Raw genomic sequence first — 9854 nt, forward strand, 5'->3', positions numbered from 1 at the left:
GGCTGCTTGTGTTTGGACAACATTTTAACGTTTAAGGAATTTGGTTCCTTTTCTTAAACGTAACAAAGTGTTTTGTAGAAAGAGGTGTTTATATATAAGTAAAAAGTTGTTGTTTTGGTATCAGTATTATCAGCGCTAGTATCAAAAAATCAAATGATACTGGGCCATATTTAAGTGAAAGCGGCTATTTTATTTTATTTTTGTTGATACAGCTTGTGTGAGGTCGTTTTACTTTTATATTTTTCTCTTTTGGGCTTTGTGGTGACAACATTTTCTCCTGCTTCAGGCTGCTTCCACAGTTGCTTCAGTATTAAAATAATTGCTTACTTTTTGTTTCTAAGGGTTTAGAATGCACTGGAAAGATTTGTCCTATGTTGGTCCACAGGGGACAGTATTCACATTGCCATACGAATATTTGACAGCTTAGTTGAATAAATGTGAATTGGCTGAAATGCAAGAGAGGTTACTTCTAATGACTGGAGGCAATTTTAGACTCTAAATTAAAAATTCTCAGGCATTTTATGAACATTCAAGTGTACTTTTGCCCTGAGGTGTCTTTAATTTCTGAACCTGGTGTTATGGTGAGGAAAGATGGTAAAGTTTCAAAAGCAGTATGTTCAAGAATCTCTTTGCCAGGAGTTTCTTGGACTGAACTAATTTTCTCCTGTTCAGTCTGTGCAGATTGTCTGAATCTAAAAGCATGCACTAGATTTTAAAGAGCAGTTTGAATAGTAACTGTCTAGCTGGTATTTCATTTGCTTATATGGGAGGGCTAAACACAGTTTGTATTGATCCATTAGGTGGCCATCATCTTATTGATCACTCTCTGACCTGATTGATGTGAAGTTTGGCCAGTCGTCTGATTGATTAAATGATAATTGTATGTTTGTGTGTGTGTGTGTGTGTGTGTGTGTGTGTTCTCTGCAGGCGCGGCTGTGGAAGGAAAAGGAAAGGGACACCCGTGAAAGTCTTTGTTACACACACTGAGGAGGAGAGCGTGCCTGAACACAGCTTCAGCCCAGGTGTGTGTTTGTGTGTCTTATATCTGCATGCCATATTCTCACTGCCATCAACTGTGTGTGTGTGTGTGTGTGTGTGTGTACGTGTTTGTGTGTGGTGTGTGCATCTGTCTGTGACTCTGTGTGATTGGTATGGGGGTGGAGTGTGTGCAAGTGAGTGTGACCTACTTTTGTGTATGTGTGTGTGTGCTTGCCTACATATGTGCTGCGATGTGCACCTGTGTGTGTGTGTGTGTGTGTGTGTGTGTGTGCTCCAGGAGGTGGGGTGATGACCTTTGTGTGAGTGTGTGTGTGTCCCTGCATACTTGTATGTAATCCTTTTATACTGACTGTTGCTGTGCTCTCAGGTGATCGTAAGGAAGCAGCAGAGAATAAACGGCCCACACTGGACGGGCCTTTCTACAACACAGAGCCTGCTCCTCACAACTGGTCAGTGTATATTTGTGTGCTTCTGTTTATTGCTGTCAGTAGAATATGTACATATACAATATATTTTTTGCTGTTTGCATATTATGTAAAAACATTTTGTACAGATATAGTAGTGTGTATGCAGACTAATAAATGTTTAAACTGTTCCTGGAGCTTTTAGCTTTTTTTCAGCTTTTACGTTTAACTCGGCACTCGAGGACAGCTTTGTCTGAGAGCAGCTTCTGAATCCCGGTCCTCAGGACTCGCCAACCCTGTTGGTTTTCATTTTAGCCATATAATCAGGCTGATTTATACCCGAGTTGTCAGAAGAATGCAGTTGACTAGCCAGTAGGGTAGAGAATCAGCAGCGCTCTGAGGACTGGGATTGAGAATCAGTGCCCTGAAGCATGGGCATGAGCTTGTATGTGTGGATTCGCACTGTTTGCTTTACACTCATTCAGCTGCAGTGGATCCCTACAGCTAAGAAATTAACCTTACGGCTACGGCTGAGAAAACATCATCATTACAGTTCTGTTACTTCTGTTCATATACCTTGATTGAAAAACCCCTATTACAGCTATTTGTGACACACACACACACGGCCAAATCATGGAATAAATGCTACAACTAATGATCAATTCCATTATCACTTAATTTGACAGTTATTTTTCTGAATAAAAACACTTTGTCGATAAACTTATTCAAATTTCCCAGAACCCAAGGTGAGGTCCTCAAATTGCATTTATCCTGCAAATGGTACAAAAATATTGTTGATTTATTTTCTGTCAATCAACTAATTTCTTTGACAATGAAAAATGCATAACAGATACACAGCATGTATTTCCAGTCCAAGAGAGTAACATTGGATCAGAATAGAAATAGACCAACAGCACATGATGTCTGATGAAGTTTAATTTAACTTTCAATCCCCCTTCACCTTCCAGCGGTCCATCAGAGCAGGCTCATGGCAAACCCTCCGCCGGATCCAAGACCGGCTCCTGCTCGGCCTCTATACCAGCTCCTGCTGCTTCCTCTGCCCCAACCCCAACACCGGTCCCTGCTCCTGCCCCAGCTGCTGCCACTTCAGCTCAGGCCCCGTCTCTGACCCCCGCGTCCACGGCTCCGGCAGCCCCGACAGCCTCTGCTCCGGCCCCAACTGCCAGCTCCTTCCCTCCCTCACCGAATTGCCGCATCCGAGAGGTCCACTGTGGCAGCCAGGTGCGGTTGGTCGTTATCGCCATCCGAGACATCACCAAGGGGGAGGAGATCACAGTGGACTACAGCCTGACAGAGTGGGGAGAGAACCTGGTCAGTGCCGTGAACGACAGACCCATACACATGTCCAGTTGTTTGGAGTTGTGTCTTCCATTCTCTTGTTCTAGCTGATAAATTCTCAAATATAGACAACCTGACAACGGCCTGATGTTTCAGCAATCCAAACATTTTTACAAGAAACGTCAAAACTGGGTGTCGAAACAAAAGAAATGAAAGAGCAAGGGCTTCATGCTGGACTCACCATTTTACACTGATGTTAAGCAGTCACTCAGGCAGAAATGTGTTATAAAAAAAAAAAGGAAAATACATCAGTCTCTCCACTAACAGTAGCTTCAATAGACCAGAACACAATGCAGCTACAGGATATCATGTTTTGATTGAGCAGAGCTGTTCATGCTGGCTCTCGCTTCACAGTCTTATTTTCTAGTTTAAGTTGTCTAACCTTAATTCTTAACTTATCCTGAACCAAAAACCAAATTTTGACCTAAACTCAATTTCCAATCTACAATCATCTCACGTTTCAATTATCTTCACCTGTCTGTCCTTGGTTACTTGGTCCTCACAAGTATAGAAGTACATTCTCACACTGCATATATCTCTGATGACTTCAGATCGGTAACCATATGTGTATTCACACACTGTTGATCAGCTTCACACACTCACTGTCTGTCACGCACGTACACACACACACACACACACACATATTCACACTACCTTCTGCGCACACATTCATGCTACACACTCAAAGCTAAGCAAGGCATGGGGTTACCATGGTGATGGCTGAGCTCCAGTTCTCCCTCTACCTATAGTGCTTTAGCAACAGTAACCATGGTTATTCCACGACATCTGTTCCTTTAATGGATCTCATTAGATTGGATCAATTTACTCAACAAAATGATGATACTAGAATCTGTTTAAGGAGATTAAATTGACAGAATTGAGAAATTGACATCAGAGGTTTAAGTGGGACCACGGCTCTATATTTTAATGTCTTACATTTGGCTGAGATAAAGTCTAAAACGGATCTTTTTGGGTTTCTATTATTGGCTGATTGATTTGTTCTGTGCTTAGTTCTCCAGCCTGATTGATAACCCCCATGTGTATTGCTCATGAGAAGTTGACAGTGTTTGAAATCTCTTTTCACTTCTTTTGTTTGGCTTGTTAGTGGGAGATTTGGAGTCTTAATCAACCTCTGTGCTTATGACCAACTGTGGAGGAGTGTCCTCCTTCTCTCTGAGTGACAGCTGAGGCTGATTGTGATGGCAAACATTAATGAGCAGCGTGCCGGCTGTTTTAATGTGACTGCTCTGTGTCCCACAGGGTTTCCGTGGTACTGTGTCTCCAGGGCAACACGAGTGTAACTCTGACACCGAGAATAACAACAGTATCAAAAAGGTAAGAGTAGTACACCGCTGCTTCCTAAAAGCACACAGTTAGACTGACAAAACAATTTTGTTATTTTAAGTGACAACTAGACAATACACACCGATTGCCAAATTTAATGTAACCTGTCTCTCACCCAGTGTGTTGTGGAAGGTAACATTTCTCCTCTTTCCTAAATTACTTCCCCTAAATATTAACTTGTTACTTTACGAAGTAAGTTTTTATAAAGTTTTCTTGAATTAAATATCAAAACAAATATTAATATCGCTTAATGTTTGGGTAATTCTTAACTCCTTAACATACAGTTTTCTTGTATTTCCCTTTTAAGTGGCTTACAAGTTGGAAAAAATTATCTTATTTCGCTCTGTCTGACAGTAGAAGACAGAAGTTTCTGACCACTTACATTGCCCAGGTGGTCAGAAACTCAACTCCAAATGATTGATAATGTTGCTCCATAACTGCTGAATGTGTAAACAGGCAACTGTTTGCTAACAAGTTCACCAACTTTATGAGGTGATGATAATGTTGTTATTGTTTCTGCTGCCCCCAAGTGGCCACAAAAATAATGTATTGCAGGTTCAAGACACAATTTACCCAAAATTCAATGAGACATATTTGGTTTCTTTGGAAACTTTGTGATCTTCACGAGAATTTCAATTAAACTTCTGTGGATTTGTTCAGCTGCACAGCAGAGTTTGTACTGACCCACTGTCAATACTGTGGTTTTAAAGAATTTGACAGAACCTTCAGTGTATGAGAGACTTCTATTTTGAATACATACAGTAAATACATGCATTGCATCTGATACTTAATTCTGCTCTATCTATCTCTATTTACATCTATGCAGTAAAAAAACAGCACATGCTCTGTACAATACAAACAGAATATCAGTGAACAAATTTAGATGCAGTTGTGATGCACTGCTGTGCCTGCAGGATGCCACCTGTCTGGATGTGGGCGGACAACACTGATGTTGGACTCAACATAATCATTATCATCATTATCGAGTCCTTCCTCCCTCTCCTCTGTTTTATTATGTGTAGTTATGACATTAGTCGTCATCAGGTTTAACTCCTTTAGAGTAAAACAGCAAAAGTAACTTAACCTGCGTATGTTTAATGTCTTTGTGCTGCCTGCTGTCTCTCCGCCTCCTCTCACACACTAAATGGTCTGATTGGGAAACACTACAGCAAATACTTATCACTTGTGTGCCGACAATTCACTGCTGATTCTCTGGCCAGTGATGCTCATCTTTTGCTTATTGCTATAAAACATAACGACTCTCCTGACTGTGCATCTGATTAAAAGTGAAAGTTTAACACATAGGTGCAATACTTTCAGTAACGATATTCAAACTGCACTGCGATTGAGCCAACCTGTGACATGGCGGTGACGTCTTTGGGGAAAAGTATTGACTGGATGGGTTGTTAGTTTAAAGATCCCAGTGGTTTACAGTTATTAAGCAGTGCCAGTGGTCACTGTTGTTTAGGAAAGGCACCTCTGAGAAATTGAGCCTTAACTTATTTACTTACTTGTTATAAACTTTCCTAAAATAAACAAAGTAAGGAAATGCAGGTTTGAAAAGGTTACAAAAAAGGAAATATATACATTGTAAAAGTAATATACTTGTTACAACTAATAAATGATAATAATTGAATTCATCAAAACTTCAAACCAAATCTCAAACCTACTCACTTTTTTTTAACCATCATATTAATACTGCAAAAGATGTCTTTGGACAGCAGGTGACATTTTCCCTTTTTTCCCTCTCTGTCACTGTCTCTCCTCCAGGAGGATGAGCCGCTCTCCCTGACGGCGCAGCAGCAGCAGCAGCGACAACAGCAGCAACAGCAACAGCAGCAGCAGCAGGAGTACGTCACCCCCTCTTGGTCCCTCTCCCCCTCCTCCTCCCCCATCTCCCACTCTGACGCCAGTGACTCAGATGCTGGAGATGAGGACAACGCCAGCCCCCGAGGGCGGGCACTACGCCGCCGCAAGAAACGGCGTGGCACTCCTTCAAAGAAAAAGACCCCCCATCGGACCCCACCTGGGCGGCCATCGCTGGTCTCCCCCGCCAGCATTCCTCATCACAACCATCCACTTCCTTTATCCCACCCTCCAGCGCAGTCCTCCCCTCCCTGCTCATCTTCCTCTTCCTCCTCCTCTTCAGCTAAGCCTGTGTTCAAAGCTCCGGCTCCGCTGGGCTCCAACACCACAAACAACATCAACATAAATATCCCCAGAGGAGGAGTGTCCATAGACTCCATGCGCCAAACCTGCGAGTATTGTGGACGCCACTTCCGCTCCCTGGGCCGCCACTTAGATAAACACCATGCCCACCAACCAGAAGTTTGCTCTGCGCTGGTGGAGCGCTACACACAGATGCCCCGCCTGCATGCACAGAGCACAAACTTGACCACAGCTCACACACACACTCAGCAGCACTCAAAGTCGCCACAAGCTGCGGGACAGAGCCGCAGTTCAGATCTTCCACAGAGTGGTGTCCAGGACCTCTCCATGTCTCCGCCTACTCTCACAGCAGCCAACCAATCCCCCGCCTCCTCTGGAAGAAACTCCACCCCACCTGTGCTGACTCCACCGCGAGGACAGAGCGCAGTGCCGGTGTCTGTCTTAAAGAGAAGCCCACCCCCTGTGGCTGTGACGCAGTCCAAGAAGGGAGTGATGAGGAGGCTGAAGAAAGAGAGACCGGACGAGGGGGAAGAGGATGAAGAGGACGAAGAAGATGTAGAGGTCGTGGAGGTGAAGAGGCCCAAAGAGGAGGAGGACGTTGAGGTGGTGTGCCCTCAGTCCTTCAGCAGCAAGCCGGCCAAAGAGATGGAGCCACCAAAAGAAGAGGAAGATGAGGAGGATGAGGAAGAGGAGGAGGAGGAGAATGGGGTGATGGAGGTAGAAGATGAAAGTGGGACAGAGGATAAGGAAAAGGACTTGCTGAGGTAACTTGAGCTCTTTCCCTGCTTTGTGAGCAAATTTGAGAGTAGGGCTACTACTAACCAATATTTTCATTATTGACTAATCAATTAATCATTTTGTTTATAAAATGTCAGAAAATAGTTAAAAAAAAAAAAATGCTGGTTATTATTTCCAACTCTACAATTTGATATCTTAGAATGTCTTGTTTTGTCCAACCAATAGTCCAAAGCCCAAAGATATTCAGTTTACTATCGTGTATGTCAAAAAACCCCATAAAATCCTCACATATGAGAAACTATAATGAGCATTTTTCTCTATTGTCTGACATTTTATAGACGAAACAATGAATCTAGAAAATAATCATTAATTCATTATGAAAATAATTGTTAGTTGCAGCCCTGTAATCATTCACCCTTAACACCGGCTGGGCTCTGTAGTAACATGAAAGCTGGTATATTAAAAAACTGGTACAGTTAGATTGTAGGATACTGTAACAAACTACCATTAAGTTAATTGGCACTAATACTATTAAAATGAATAAATTAACTAATCTCGCCTTCTCTCTTTCTGCAGTAGTTCGGGGCGTCACCACTTGTTGCCCCTCCTCTCGTCCTTGTCCTCTCTGGTGCTGTACCTTCGTCGGCTGCAGCACTCGGCCTTCTTGTCTCTGTCGCGGCAGCTACAGTCAGCCGAGGCCTGGCGCCTTCTTTGCCACTCCAGCCTGGCTCTCCTCATCTTGTACAACCGACGGCGTGAGTGTGAGGTCTCCAAGCTGTCCATCGCTGAATATCGTGCTCGCGTCACTCCCCAGTGCCCCGTTCCTGTTCCTCCTGGTGCCCCTCCAGCTCTCACCCCATTGGAGGCCTCCCTGTCCCCCTTTGAGCGGCTGGTGCTTCCTCACCTCCCCAGAGTCGGGGTCCAGGGTAAGCGTGGACGAGTCCAGCCCCTCATCCTCCCCCCTCACTGCGAGCCCTGCCTGGAGCTCCTCCTGCAGACGCGGCAGGATGTGGGAGTTGACCCCGCAAACCCGTACGTCTTTGCCAGGCCCTACCACTCCCCTGCCACACCACTACGTGGTACGGACCTCCTCCGCAGCTTGGCCCGCTCGAGCGGTACCCGCAATCCCCGTGCCCTGACCCAGACCAGGGTACGCCGGCAGGTAGCTATACTGACCCAGCTGCTGCTACTGGGAGAAGGAGAGGAGCCCGGGCAGCCTGGAGGCAGCGCTGTGGAAAGGCTGGAACACTTCCTGGAGAGGGAGTACCATGTGACGCAGAACTGTGCCGGAATTGGCCAAGACCCAGGCCTGATGGGCAGAGTGGGCCGAGTCGTGCTTTGTGGAGAGAGGGATGGAGTGCTGTTCAGAGGAATGAGCCTGAACCACATCTGCCTGGAACTGGACGGTGAGATGGATGGATGGGTGGTTGAATGAATGAGTGGGACTGGTGTCTCTTCTGTTGTCCAAGACGAGCTGTATCATCCCTCCCTTCATGGTGTCAAACATCCCTTGGCTGGAGTTTGATACAAGAACATATTAGACTAATGTAGTTCTGCTCTTTCTTTCCTCTCCTTTCTTCTTTTCCACTCCTTCCCTCTTTCTAGTCATGTCAGGAAACTCTGCAGACTCGTACTCAGAGGGGGAGTCTGAGGGGGAGCAGGTGAAGGAGAAGCCCGAGGCGCCCACCCCCGCTCCTGCACCGAACCCTACACCCACCTTGCTGTATGTCAGGAAGGGCAAGAACAACGGGCGGGTGGGACGACCCAAGAAGCTCAAGAACACCCACCCACCCCCTCCACCTCCTCCACCCCCACCCCCATCCGCAAACCGCAGGAGAGGCTCAGGTCAGCCCAAATCAGGTTTGTTTGGGTTTCAAGTATAAGTGTAATTGCACAATTTAATGAAACAGAGGAAGATAGATAAAGAAAATTGGGCAGGTGAGATTAAAAAACAAAAAACATTGCACTGGCACCTAAAAAACAAAAGTCTCAATATACAAAATACAGTAAAATAGAAAGAAAAAAACAAGAAATTAAATAACAGCAATGATAAAATAATGAAGGGAACAAAAACACTCATAATGTGGAAAAAAGTGACAAAAAGAACGGAGAAATGTAAGAATAGAAGGAGAGAGAGAGAAACAACATTCACAACATGGGCAGTTTAAGCTGTTTGTTCCGTCAGTATTTGAAGGTGAAGCACAAAGTGTACCAGTACATGTTTATCCCAGCAGGCAAAGTTCACTGGTCAGATTGAAATAAATGCACACTGCTGAGAACACATTCAACAGAAACAAAATAGTGTGTTTACAAGTTCAGAATTTCCCATTAAAGTGACAAAAGACGTGATTAATGAGATGTCTACTTGCTGCAGCCAAAGTTCTCCCTCCATTTCAATTTCAAATTTTGTCGCTGAATCTGCTGATTCATTTTTTCAATTAACTGATCAGTAGTTTAGTCTATTGTCAGAGAATATCTCTCAGAGTCCAGTCTCTTCAAATGTCTTTTTTTGTCCAACCATCAGTAAAAAAACACCAAAGACATTCAGTTTAGTGAATAATGCTAGTGACTTTATAGCTGATTGAAAATGACCTAGATCTGATTGGAAGCGGCCTAGATTCATCTGATTCTTCATCAGTCAGTATAGTGTGTTATAACAGTTTCATATAAATGTCAACATTAGAAGAAATTCCCATCTCTAGTTCTAATATTGATATTATAGACAATCAGATTAGATTTCTGATTTGAAGGTGAGGGCACACTAACCTGAACTTCAGGGCGAGATGTGCTGCCAAAACCATGAAGCATGTATGGAACATTTTCTGCCTTCAAATAGAACTA

At 44.1% G+C, this 9854-nt stretch overlaps 1 long non-coding RNA gene across 1 annotated transcript; it reads left to right on the forward strand.

The window, feature by feature from the left end:
• Positions 1–997: 997 nt before the first annotated feature.
• Positions 998–2440, forward strand: LOC139290181 (uncharacterized). The gene is made up of 3 exons (XR_011597531.1): positions 998–1022; positions 1367–1448; positions 2372–2440. It is a non-coding gene; the product is annotated as an uncharacterized lncRNA (long non-coding RNA).
• The last annotated feature ends 7414 nt before the right edge of the window (positions 2441–9854 follow it).

The sequence above is a fragment of the Enoplosus armatus genome, chromosome 2, assembly GCF_043641665.1.
Source record: "Enoplosus armatus isolate fEnoArm2 chromosome 2, fEnoArm2.hap1, whole genome shotgun sequence".
Classification (NCBI taxonomy): domain Eukaryota; kingdom Metazoa; phylum Chordata; class Actinopteri; order Centrarchiformes; family Enoplosidae; genus Enoplosus; species Enoplosus armatus.